General features: G+C 49.4%; 1 protein-coding gene across 1 annotated transcript in view; it reads right to left on the bottom strand.

The window, feature by feature from the left end:
* The window catches only part of LOC146813460 (uncharacterized), a 285,012-nt gene that overhangs the window by 16,888 nt on the left and 255,178 nt on the right, over positions 1 to 12,946 (bottom strand).

The raw sequence follows: 12,946 nt of genomic DNA on the forward strand, positions 1-12,946 counted from the left end.
TGGAGGAAATAGCGGGAGCCCTGGGAGATCTCCCGCTAGGCAAGACACCTGGGCCAGATGGGCTACCGGTGGCGTTCTTTCGTGCCTTTCTGCCGCAGCTGCAGCCCTACCTCCTTTGGCTCTTTAACTCATTCGCGGATTCGGGTGGGCCCTCTCCGGACATGGCGATGGCTGAGATCGCCCTCATCCCAAAGCCGGGGAAGGACCACACCCTCTGCTCATCATACCGGCCCATAGCCCTGTTGAATACAGATCTTAAACTGTATACCAAAATTCTTGCCAAACGGCTCAGTACACACCTCCCTCACCTCGTGGACCCGGATCAGGTGGGGTTCATTCACCAACGCCAGGGTGCGGACAATGTCCGTCGCATCGCCCACATTGTGGGTAAGGCCAGGCACTGGGGTATCCCGGCTTGCCTACTATCCCTAGACGCTGAAAAAGCGTTCGACCGGGTAGATTGGGCGTTCCTCCGAGCGGTTTTACGGAAAATAGGTGTTGGGCCCAAAATGGAAGCGCGCATCATGGCCCCATACGCTGCTCCTGCAGCCCGGGTGCGAGTAAATGGCCAGCTTACACAACCATTCCCCATCTGCAGGGGCACGCGGCAGGGTTGTCCCCTATCGCCCCTGCTCTTTGCCCTGGTGGCAGAACCCCTGGCTATTCTCATTCGCCAGTCGCCGGATGTCAAGGGCATTTCTCTTCGGGGACGTGACCACAAGGTTGCGCTCTTTGCAGACGATCTCCTCCTCACGCTGTCTGCGCCCTCAACCTCGCTCCCAGCCGCACAATCGTTGCTCCACACCTATGAGCGTGCCTCCGGGCTAAAAATTAATCACACTAAGTCTTGGGTGCTTAATCTCACGATTCCGGAGGCGGAGGTGGCGGCGCTGCGGACATGCACCCCATATCAATGGGCGAGCGACTCCGTGAGATACCTCGGCCTTAACTTGACACCGGATCTAGCTACCTGGACGCAGGCCAATTGGCCGGAGTGCAGGCGCTCGGTCCTAGCTGACTTGCGCACCTGGAAGGCACTGCCGCTTTCCTGGCTTGGTCGCCTCAATGCAATCAAGATGTCCGTGCTGCCAAAGATCCTCTACCTGTTTCAGACTCTGCCGACTCCCATACCGGAACATTACATCCAAGGGTTGCAACGGGACTTGATCTCCTTTATTTGGGGGGGCAAGAAACCGCGATTCTCTAACAAAATATTAAAGCTCCCTCGGGATAGAGGTGGCCTTGCTTGTCCCAATCTAATGGACTACTACTGGGTGTCGCACCTCCGATATGTTCTGGAGTGGGGGGCGTGGGAAAGCGAAAAAATTTGGTTCCACATGGACAGGGCAGTTACCTGTCGCCCGATCTGGGATCACGCTTGGCTGGCCCGGGCGGCGCACCACCGTAGCGCGTACATGGCAGTCCCCACTAGGACGGTCTTGGAGATCTGGGATGGGGTGGCGGTCCGCAGGGGCCTCACCACTTTCCCCTCGCCACACACCCCTCTAGCTCGCAACCCCCAGTTTCCGCGGGCCTGCCGCTCGCCATACTTTGAGAACTGGACGGAAAGTGGCTGTCGGACGATCCGAGATCTTTTTGTGGGAGGGACCTTCAAATCCTTCCAGCAATGCCAACGGGACTTTGGGCTGACGGACAGGGACAAGTTCCAATACGTACAGCTTCGACACTGGGTGCAGGGCTCTTCGCTGGTGCAGGCGGCCATGAGGCCTCTCACCCCGTTTGAGCACTTAGCGCGCAAGTTTGGCACGTATAAGGGCCTCGTCTCTCGCGTCTATAAAGTGCTCCAGCACTCCCAGCGTCCAGGACTACACCCGTACCAAGTGCAGTGGCAGAACCTCTCGGGCTCCGGAATCACCTCCGCGCAGTGGGCAAGGCTCTGGAGCGATATCCCTAAAACCTTCCGTAGCATCCCCCAACAGGAATCGGCCTACAAGGTGATGACCCAGTGGTACTACACCCCGGTCCGACTGCAGAAGATGTTCCCTAAGGTGTCCTCGTTGTGCTGGCGTTGTGCCCAGGCGCCAGGGGACTTTATCCATATTTGGTGGACATGCCCGAGTTTGACTACCTATTGGAAGGAAGTCCTCAGCCACACCAAAAGGGTACTAGGCTACCCCCTGCCGGAGGACCCCCTCACGATTATTTTGGGCCTCCGACCATCGTCGCGGCGGGCAATGACAGGTCGAGACTGGCACCTGAGCCTTCACATGCTAGGCGCAGCAAAACAAACAGTGGCGGTGTACTGGAAGAAGGCGGAGCCGCCATCCATCAACGTGTGGTTCGCCCGCCTCTGGCAGGTCTTGGCGATGGAGCTGCTTACAGCCCGCCTCCAGTTCAGGGAAACTAGGTTCAAGACCCTCTGGACTCCCTTGGTGGAACACTTGGGCAGGATAGAACATGCACGATTGCAACCGCCGAGACTGCGGGCCCTAAAACTGTTCGACGACGAGATTATTCTGACGCGCTCCGAGATTCTCACGCGGCCTGTGGAGCTGACACCCTCTTCGTTGGAGGGTCCCTAGCTCCAGGTGAGTGCGCCGGGGTCGGATCTTCCCACTGCGCAGGCATACATCCCCACAGGGGTATTAGGGGCGCTGGGGGGCCGCCGGCCCAGCTTAAGCGAGACTAGTTGCATTCATTGGATTCCCCACTCTCCCCCACTGCGGCACTTGGCGCTCTGCTTCCCCTCCCCCGCCGCCCTCCCCCGCCACATCCCCCCGCTCCTTGTTGGTTTAGTTTGTCCTGTTTTCAGGATGTATAGAGGTTAAGCGAGGTGATAGTGCCTTGGCGACTCAGCAAGGTGGCGCTAAGCCACTCCGTCCAGTCCCTTCAAACACTACAAGTTTATCTGGGGACACTGCACAACATTACATGAGCTGCCCGGAGCATTGCATACGAACTTAGCATAGACCAGGCGTGGAGAGTAGCACCTACCTGTCCCGGGCAGGGTTATGACACTCACTAGCCCCGGACTTGGGTTCTGTTGGCCTCCTACCGCGGGAACCCCGTTGGAGATTAGATTACACCACCAGCTGCATCTGCCCTATCTGACCCCCCTGCTGGTGCGAACATGGCTTTAGACAGGATGTGGGGTGGTGGGCACGTTGGATGCGACGCGTTGACAGCAGGGAACTGGAGGGGAGATGCATGAGTTTTGCTATGCTTTACTGCCTCTGTTTGATGGGATTTGATTCTATTCGCTGCCGGCCAGGATGGTTGTAGGCGCACAGCTGTGTACATTGGCTAACCTCATCTTTCAATAAAAACAACGTTGGTAATATAAAATTAAAATTTTGATTCTCTGTGCAAATTTATTGGTGGATTAAATAAATCATTTAATCATTTGTGAATTTGTTCGATGAACACCTGTTTTTATATTTTCTGTATATTGTTCTACGTTTCAAATCATTGACAACGCTTATGCCGGAGTCTCCGGCTTTAATTAATCACTCAATGGGGGTCCCCGTATTCCAATAATGATTCACTGGGGGTCCCTGGGTTTCAGTAATGATTATGTGGGATCCACAGAAGTTAAAAGGTTTAGAACCACTGCCCTATATTGTCGAATGCTACTTATTTCCGTCAATGGCTTACCCACTGATCCCTTGATGATACCTGCTGGGTTAAATACCTGGCACCGTGACTTTTCATTCTATTCCCCGGTCCATAAATTGCATTCTTGATTTGACCGATTTGTCTGGTCTGCCCCCATACATACTGATGCATCAGCCATATATCACCAGCTTCAAATACATTCGGATCAAACCTCCTTAGTTATGGAGTTGGCATGGGGAGGTTCCCCCCCTCTCCAATTCCTACGAGGCGACTCTCAGACTCGATGCCGTAGGACGCAGTCTTTTACCAGATACTACTCAAGCATATAGATTCCTTCTTTCATAACAATGCCGGATCTTCCTCTTCTCCGCTGATTGAAAGGGAGGATTTTGAAGTAGTTACAAGAGGACTTGGCATTAAAACTATAAATGGATTCCGCAGGGTCCTGGCGAGAGATTTTCAGGAGGCGGATCTTTGCAAGGGCCGAGCAGGCAGTGGTCACTAACCTCCATGATGGACTAGAACTGCATCGCTGTCATGACTATTCTGCCGGTACTGTGAGAACTCATAATGAAGGTGACAAATCTAGTCGCTTACTAGTGCGGTTGATCGCACCTCACTATCATAATTCTACTTTGTTACGTACTCACCTCCCGTCTGGGGATATACTGCCCATACTCAGCTCATTAGTAACACAGCTTTCCATGATTACTATGGATCACTCTATGCTCCCCCACCACCATTTTCTCATACCGCCATTCTGTACTTCCTGTCTGAGGTTCCTATGCCCCACGTCTTCCCAACGCTCGTGTAGTTTTGGAGGAGCCAATCATAGATCGGGATATTGGCTCCCACCAAAAGATCTTGTCTCATCCGAAGATTCCAGTTACCAATGGATTGCCAGCTGGACTTTACCCCCAATTTGCCCGAACTTTGGCACTTAAGTTGACAGTTACTTTTTAAGGCCATCTATGAGTCGAGCAGTCTTCCCCCATCCTCAACCATCGCGCTTCTCTCCACTCTGTTGAAGCCTCATGATGATCCAAAGGGTCTTGGGTCCTTTTGTTTACTCTCCATTCTAAACACAGATTATAAAATTCTCACCCAGATTCTAGGTACTCGGTTACCCCTTCTATTGCCTGACTTTATACATGACGATCAGGTCATTATACATTGCACAGTCTCCGTCGCCTGTGGCATATCATGGGGGAGTCTGCCTCAAAGCATTTGACTTTCTTCGCTGGGACCACATGCACAACGTGCAGCGGCAGTTTGGAATTGGGCCTCGATGGCGTGAATGGATTAGAATATTGTACTCAGCCACACTGCCCGAGTGGAAACAGGTAAGTGTATCTCGTCTTCATGGCCAATATTCAGGGCTGGACCCCTGTCTCCGCTTCTGTTTGCCATGGCTATGAGCCGCTGGATGCATGCATGCGCTTATGCGGAACCGCGTGGGGGATACCAGTACATGGCTGGACACATCATTTTGCTGTATGTCGACAATCTTCTGTTCAATGTCTGAGATGAGTAGATGGATTTATCCTCTACGGCCCAGATCATCTCTGAACCTTGCGTCTGTCTCCTGTCTCCAGGTCAACTGAGCTAAGTCCTGTATTCTTGCTCTGCAACAAACATCACTGTCGTCTTTAGACACGGATTAACCCTTGATTGTCATTTGAAGTCACTACAATTCGGTACTCTATGATCTATATACCACTTTCCTGTGGATCTTCTCGACGGTAATTTGGGTAAAGCCTTGAGAGCTCTTTGTTCCCAGATGTTCGTCTGGGTGTCCTTGCCTCCATCAGTGATCGGGAGGGTGGCCTTGGTGAAGATGGTGCTGCTCCCGCGCCTCCTCTACAACTTTGTCAATCCCGCCCTTTTGATCCCCAGCTCCTTCTTTAAACATCTTGATTCTTATGGGTGACTCTGCTCTGGGGTGGTGGATGCCGTCGACTAGCTCGTGCCACATTGAATCTTCCAGTAGAGGCAGAGGGACTGGCTCTCCTGAACTTTGAATTCTATTGCTTAGTGGCTCAGTTCAATGGGTTGCTCGTTGGCTCTCTGGCGGCTCTCTTCATGGAACAAAGCCGACTAAGGGCCCGATTTAGATGTTGGAGGACGGGTTACTCCATCACCCTTGTGATGGAGTAATCCGTCTGCCCATATCTAAATCAGGCCCTAGGAGTGAATTTTGGGATGTGCTGTTACATTACACACTGCACTCCTCCACACAACACACCCACAGTTTTGTTCCGCATGGCTTCAGCTTGTCTAGCTAGACAGGGCAAGAGAGCGGCAAAGCAAACTTCTTTCACCTGGCGATTCCTCTAGTAGGCCCACCGACATCAACAGGCCGTCAGAGATTGGGACATCTGTGTGCCTGGCATGCGCTGGCATACATGGTGGGAGATCTTTGCCTAAGACGGGGAGCGGATCCACTTCCCTACTTTAATGGTAATTGCGATCTCCTGTGCGGACAATTCCTAAAGTATGCATTAAGTGATCTCTATAATAAAACAATTCTCATACAGAACGTATTGCCACCAACACACAGAGTCTATCAAACACTGCACACGGCTGGTACCGGGGCACGCTTTTGAGGTGGCTCTACAGAGCCTTCCTGCAGCAGATAGCCCAGACCCGGGCCAGCTGTGAGTGGCCTAGGAGAAGGACCCAGCTCAAAGGATACCCATCTCAGACAGGCAGAAGATACCCGGCTACCCTCACAGGGTGCCCGTGGAGCCCACTTCCAATATATTCTATTTAACATCCTTAACAGAGCTCCCTTCACGCCACCCAGAATCGGTGGGATGTTTCCGAGCGTGGCCTCGGGCGTCCTTGTGCCTCACCCGAGGGGCCCTCACCCATCTGCTGTGGCCAGTCCCTCTCCAGCGACACTCGGCCAGGGTTTTACAAACGAGCAGGACAGGCCTCTCTGTACCCAACACGCCTGCAAGGCGCTCGTCAGGCTCTTCCCTCACACATCCCGTTCGAGACCCCCAATGACATCTCTTGATTTGGCCCTTATATTAGCTAAAGTAGATCCACAGCTCTACGTGCCAAGAACAGATGTTTACTGGGTAAGTAACATAATCCTTCCAATTTTCGATTTTTTTCTAATTTATTTTCACTACTGTTAGGGCCTTGGTTAAGTCCCCCACTGTTTAAGAATTTTAAATCTGTAAAGTTATTAGGCCTTAGTAGTCCTTAGCATTTTTTTAAGTCTCTCACATGACACCACCTCCTTTAAAAACCATGACTGAAACTCCAGAGTCCAGCCAGGAGCTCAACCAGGCCCCCTATGCACATCCGAGAGTGACCCAACTCAAAGACCTGTGCAGCGCATGGAAAATTGCAATGATTCCCATGTAGTGCAAGAGGAGAACACTGACTCCATCACTACCCCCTCATGTAGCAACCCCCCTGAGAGTAACCCCTGTAGTTTCCCAGATAAGGTAGCTGCTGAATATGCAGGTCTTCAGAAACTGGCCAAGAGGATAGCCTTAGAGCCTAAACTCTTGGCCATAGAAAAAGAAAGAGCTGAGATGGGCCTAGAACCCATCTCTGGTGGTAGTAAAATAATTAAAAGGGATTGTCCCTAAATTCTTCGAGGATGATAATATCGCTAAGTGTTCCATTGCATTTGAGAGAGTCTGTCTTGGGAGACAGGTCGACAGGAAGCTGTAGAGAGTTATCCTGTGGGAAATAGTCTCAGGGAAGTGCAGGGATAGACTCATGAGACTCAATGAGAGCAATGAAGGGTACCTTGATTGAGGGCTTTGAATCTAATCCGATACTCTTCAGTATCATATCCAGAGAGGCTCGAAAAACCAAGAGCCAGACCTGGGTAGACATTTTACTCTACTCAGTGAAAACACTAAGAGGTTGGCTAGATGGTAACAACGTACATGACTTTGAAGGGTTTTATAATTTGATCATCAAGGAGCACCTTTTGAGTAATTGTCACCAAGAGAAAGTACATCAATTCCTGGTAGACCTAGGTCCACTTTCACCTCAAGAGTTGGGGAAGAAGGCTCCAGTGCCCCCCTTCCTGCCAAGGGAACAATGGCAATCCTAAAAACAGTCTTGTTCAGGCCCCCAAATATCTGCTCAGGAGGGAGGGTCCAGACACTCTTAACAGCCAAAGGGCGGATGCCAGGGGAAGAACTGGGATCCCAACAAAGTTTGGTGTCACAACTGTAAAGCATTTGGACTCCGAACTGGAGACCCTGGCTGTAAAAACAAGAGAGATGCTCTAGGCAACCTGCAGTAGCTGCAGTTGCTAATGTACAGACGGGATCCCAGGTGTGGCCGACCATGTCAGTGACCTCACTGAGGCAACATTAGTCTTTGAGAGAGGGGTAGACTTATCCTGTCCTGCCTGGCCCACTAATATGCACAAATACAGGCAGTACCCCTTGATTAATAGGACTAGAATGGATACAGTGATACTGGTGCTATTGTCACCATGGCGACCCAGCAACTGGTTCACTCAGATTAGTACCTGATTGGAAGTACCTATCCAGTCACCAATCCTGACAATGTCACAAAGATCCATCCCATGGCTATGGTATCTTTTACCGGGGAGAGCAGTTGGAAAGAAGCAAGTGGTTGTGTCCCCAACCATCCCTGTAGACTGTCTGCTTTCGAAATGATTTGGAGACTTCCCCTTGGGCTGAGGTCGACCTGAGGACCCATGCAAGCATGTTTGGTCTCTGAGAATGGGGTTTTGTGAAAGCCAAAGCACAGAGCAGAGCTCAAAGTGAAAAAGAGGTGCTGGATCCCGAAAGAGTGGACCAGCCCTCCAAGAGAAAAGGCAAGAAGACTGGGGGACCAACTTCTAAACAGATTCCAAGTCAGGGCCCCTCTTCTCAAGATGAGGACTTGTTATCCTCAGAGGGATCCGAGCCTGAATAGCTTGGGGTTAACACTGAAGAGCTCTTGGTCCCAGGGGGATTCTCTGGGATGGATCTGTGCCCAGGGCAAGAAACCTGTCCCACTAGAGAGCCTGAGGCAGCAAGCTGCTGCACATGAAAAGGGCAATATCAGTGACACCCACAGGGTCTGTTGGGAGGATGAACTCTTATACACAGAGGAAAGAGACCCCAAGCTTGGTGCAACCAGGAGGCTTGTAGTACCTCAGAGTTTTAGAGAGTTCCTCCTCACTTTGGCCCATGATATCCCCTTAGCTGGGCACCTTGGTCAGGATAAAACTTGGAGTAGATTAGTCAATCACTTCTACTGGCCAGGGATGTCTCAGAAGGTGAATGACTTGTGTCAGTCCTGTGTCTCCTGCCAAGCCCAGTGGTAAGGCAGGAGGCGGCCTAAAGGCCCCCTTAATTTCACTTCTAGTGGTTGAAGTACCCTTTGAAAGGGTAGGGATCAACATTGCTTCCCCCGTACACCCTCAAACAGCCTCAGGGAACAGATATATTCTAGTGGTAGGGGATCATGCCACTAGGTATCCTGAAGCTATTCCAATTAGAACAACTACTGCCTCAGCAGCAGCGAAGGCCCTCCTTGGTATCTTTACCAGGGTTGGTTTCCCTAAGGAGGTTGTATCAGACAGAGTACAAACTTCATGTCTGCATATTTTAAAACACATGTGGGAGGAGTATAAAGTGACTTATAAGTTCACTACCCCCTACCACCCACAAATCAGAGGCCTGGTTAAAGGGTTTAACAAAACACTGAAAGGCATGTTTGGTGGGCTCCCTAAAAAACTCAGGAGGAGATGGGATGTCTTACTTCCATGCCTGCTTTTCGCCTACAGGGAAGTGCCACAGAAGAGAGTGGGTTTGTCCCCCTTTGAAATTCTGTTTGGGCATCCTGTTTGGGGTCCTCTGAGTCTTGTAAAGGAAGGATGGGAACAGCCCCATAAAGAACCAAAACAAGACATAGTGGATTATGTGCTTGGCCTTCGTTCCCGGACGACTGAGTACTTGGAAAAACAAGGCAAAACCTCCTGGCCAGCCAAGAGATTCAAAAACAGCAGTATTACCAGAAGGCTGCCATGGATGAGGAGTAACCAGGGCAGAAGGTATGGGTATTGGAGCCTGTAGCCCTTAGGGCCCTACATGACAAGTGGGGTGGGCCCTACGCTGTCCTTGAAAGAAAAGGGGAGGTCACCTATCTGGTGGATCTTAGTAGTTCCACATATGCACCAAACGCAAACAGAAATATACAGCATATCCCTCTGTATATAAGCATTTATTTGTACTTTAGATATGTACCTATATATGTGTATTTTTTTGTATAAACATGTAGAATCATTATGTTAAAAAAAAACATTTTTATGTACAACCCTTAAAAACCAGAGTTTATCTAATACATCTTTAATCTACATATACTTCCTTCCTTTATGCAGCTATATACCTTCCATGTACTTAGATCTATATATTTATTACTTTTCTAAAAAAAAAAGCGTATTCAATGTACTACCCTATACCTCTATTAATATCTGTAATCTACATATACTTATTTCCTTTATGCATCTATATACTTTCCATGTACTTATGGATCTATATATGTATTACTTTCTTCTAATTCAGCCTATCCAATGCACCACCCTATTTTTGACCCGATACCTCTCTCAATATATCCTCTACATCCACTCTCTCATTCATTTCAAACCCCATACCACTACTGTGACCCCCAAAACAGCCCTTTCTAGATTCTCCCCTACTCTACCCCTCCTTGCACCATCTGACACCTCTTTTACTATACCAATCCCCCAAAATGAGCCTTTCTAAACTCTTTCCTCTGACTCCTCACCTCCACACCCCTTTTTACTCATCCCAAGCCTCCTCCTACTGCTATGACGCCCCCCCCAAAAAAATCAAAATCCTTCACTCTTCTATCCCTCCACTATCGTTTTCAATCAAAATACCAAATTAACATGTCCACTTCTCAAATTTCATAATTCACTATACTAATTCACCACTAATTCTTTATGGGTTCCAGAGTAGCGTGCTACTCTCCGAAAAAAGAGCTTCAAAAACTCATCAGGGGTAGCAAGCACTATATAAATGCAAACCTTGTTTTCCTCTTCTATCTCTCCGCTACCCTTCTCTATCCAAATAACTGAATAACATATCCACATCTCAAATTACTTTCATATTTCACTATACTAATTGGCCACTAATTCCTTATGGGTTCCGGAGTAGCGTGCTACTCGCCGAAAAAAGCACTTCAACACCCCATCAGGAGTAACAAGCGCTATATAAATGCAAACCTTTTTTCCCTCTTCTATCCCTCCGGTATCCTTCTGAATCCAAATACCTGACTAATATATACCACTCAAATTACTTTCATATTTCACTATACTAATTCACCACAAATCCTTTATGGGTTCCAGAGTAGCTTGCCACTCAGCGAAAAAGCGCTCCGACGCCTCGTCAGGGGTAGTAAGCGCTGTATAAATGCAATTACAATACGATACAATAAAGGGGACGTCACCGTGTGTTGAACCGTTCAAGGCTACTACAGGTGCTTCGTATGTAAATTACAGGGGCCGGGCGGAGAGTACATTGCTGCACAGGGGGCGTGAGGGGGGAGCAGGTTTACAGGCCTGGGAGTTCTGGGACATGGTCCTTGATCGATTCAAAAACATTACCAAAGACGATACCCACCCGCCCTAAAGGCCCCGCAGACTGCTTCTGGGCACGGGGTGGCTCGGGTGTGCCCATGGGCCTCTGGGGCACGGGGCGGCTCAGGTGTGCCCACGGGCCTCTGGGGCATGGGGTGGCCTCTGGGGCATGGGGTGGCTCAGGTGTGCCCACGGGCCTCTGGGCACGGGGTGGCTCGGGTGTGCCCATGGGCCTCTGGGTCACGGGTTGGCTTGGGTGTGCCCAAGGTCTCTAGGCACGGGGTGGCTCGGATGTGCCCATGGGCCTCTGGGGCACGGGCTGGCTTGGGTGTGCCCACGGGCCTCTGGGGCACGGGGTGGTTCGGGTGTGCCCACAGGCCTCTGGGGTACGGGGTGGCTTGGGTGTGCCCACGGGCCCTTGTCGGCACAGGTATTCAATAGATCAGGTCTTCTCCAAGGGCTGCGCGGAGCCTGAGGCCCGGCGGGTCCACCATCGATTTCTATATTTGTAAGGGGTGGAAACACCATCCAGCTGCGATGACATTTGGCACTGGGGGCGGGGGAGGGGATTTACTTGGGGTGGTGTTGTGCGGTTAACTAAAGAGTTCTCGTTTCAACCATATAATGGCACAGACTACGGGCAAGGTTTGAGGTCGTGACTCTCGTTGGAACATTACAATGTACAATGAGCCTTCTTGTATGTATCCATCATATACATGTAACATGTACGTTAATAAACAATGTTACAAACAAATGTAATCTTGGATGCCCGTGTAAAGAGTTTTGCAGCCATCAAGCTGGGAAAGGAGAAAGGTCTGTACTAGGGTTTGACAAACTGAATTAGGCAAAATGAGAATTGTTCTAGGTAGCGTACAAATATAATGCAAAGCAGGAGGAGGACGATGAAACCTAGATGATCTGAATATTGATAAATAGAAAGGCCTCAAGAACCAGACACTGAAATTACATCTGGATGCACTTGCCTGGGGCCGCAGGGCTTAATTTGAGCCGGTGGTGTCCGGGGGTCGGCACCAGTAGTTAAATGTCAGCACTAGCTCTTATGACAGTCTACCACATGGCGGCGCTGTCTGCCTAATTAGGGACGATCACAACATTTATTAATTAAATATACAATAACAATGACTAATAGCTGCCACTCAAGACATTCTTATAACTTTAGGGGCGTGTATGAGAATGTTTGGTATATGATGTTAGGTTTGTATCTATGTGATAATGGTATGGGGACACATTTATTATTGTTATTTAGTATGCACGTGCTTGCACAAGCTATGCCAAATTTGTACATTTAATAGTATTGTATCAATGTTGCATTATTTATGCTTTGTATTGTATATATGAACACAGAGAAACATTATGGTGATTTTTATTACCATTTATAAAAAAAAGTATTTATATATTTTTTTAAATGACAGAAATAATTGATAAGAGAAAATAATAAATAGAATGTGAATTGATGTCTTTTTTTTGTTGATTGTTTTGATTCATTCAGGCATAGGGATAGCCCAGTAGAGCTCATCATAGCCAATGGATAGATAGAGTTGGCCGAGTGGGAGGTACATGTTCATTTGTGATATTCACGCTAGCAGCCCTGGCAGGCGCAATGGACGGTGTTAGCTGCAGTGGCCTCCCGACAAGGGCCCGACACTTATTTATTTACAAATTAAGCACTGGCTGGTGCGTAAACCCAGAAAGGCTGGCCATAAATTCATATGCACAAGTGTAGGAGTGTTGATATGCACTAAAAAGGAGCGTGTG

This window comes from Triturus cristatus, chromosome 7, assembly GCF_964204655.1.
Source record: "Triturus cristatus chromosome 7, aTriCri1.1, whole genome shotgun sequence".
In the NCBI taxonomy this organism is placed as follows: Eukaryota; Metazoa; Chordata; class Amphibia; order Caudata; family Salamandridae; genus Triturus; species Triturus cristatus.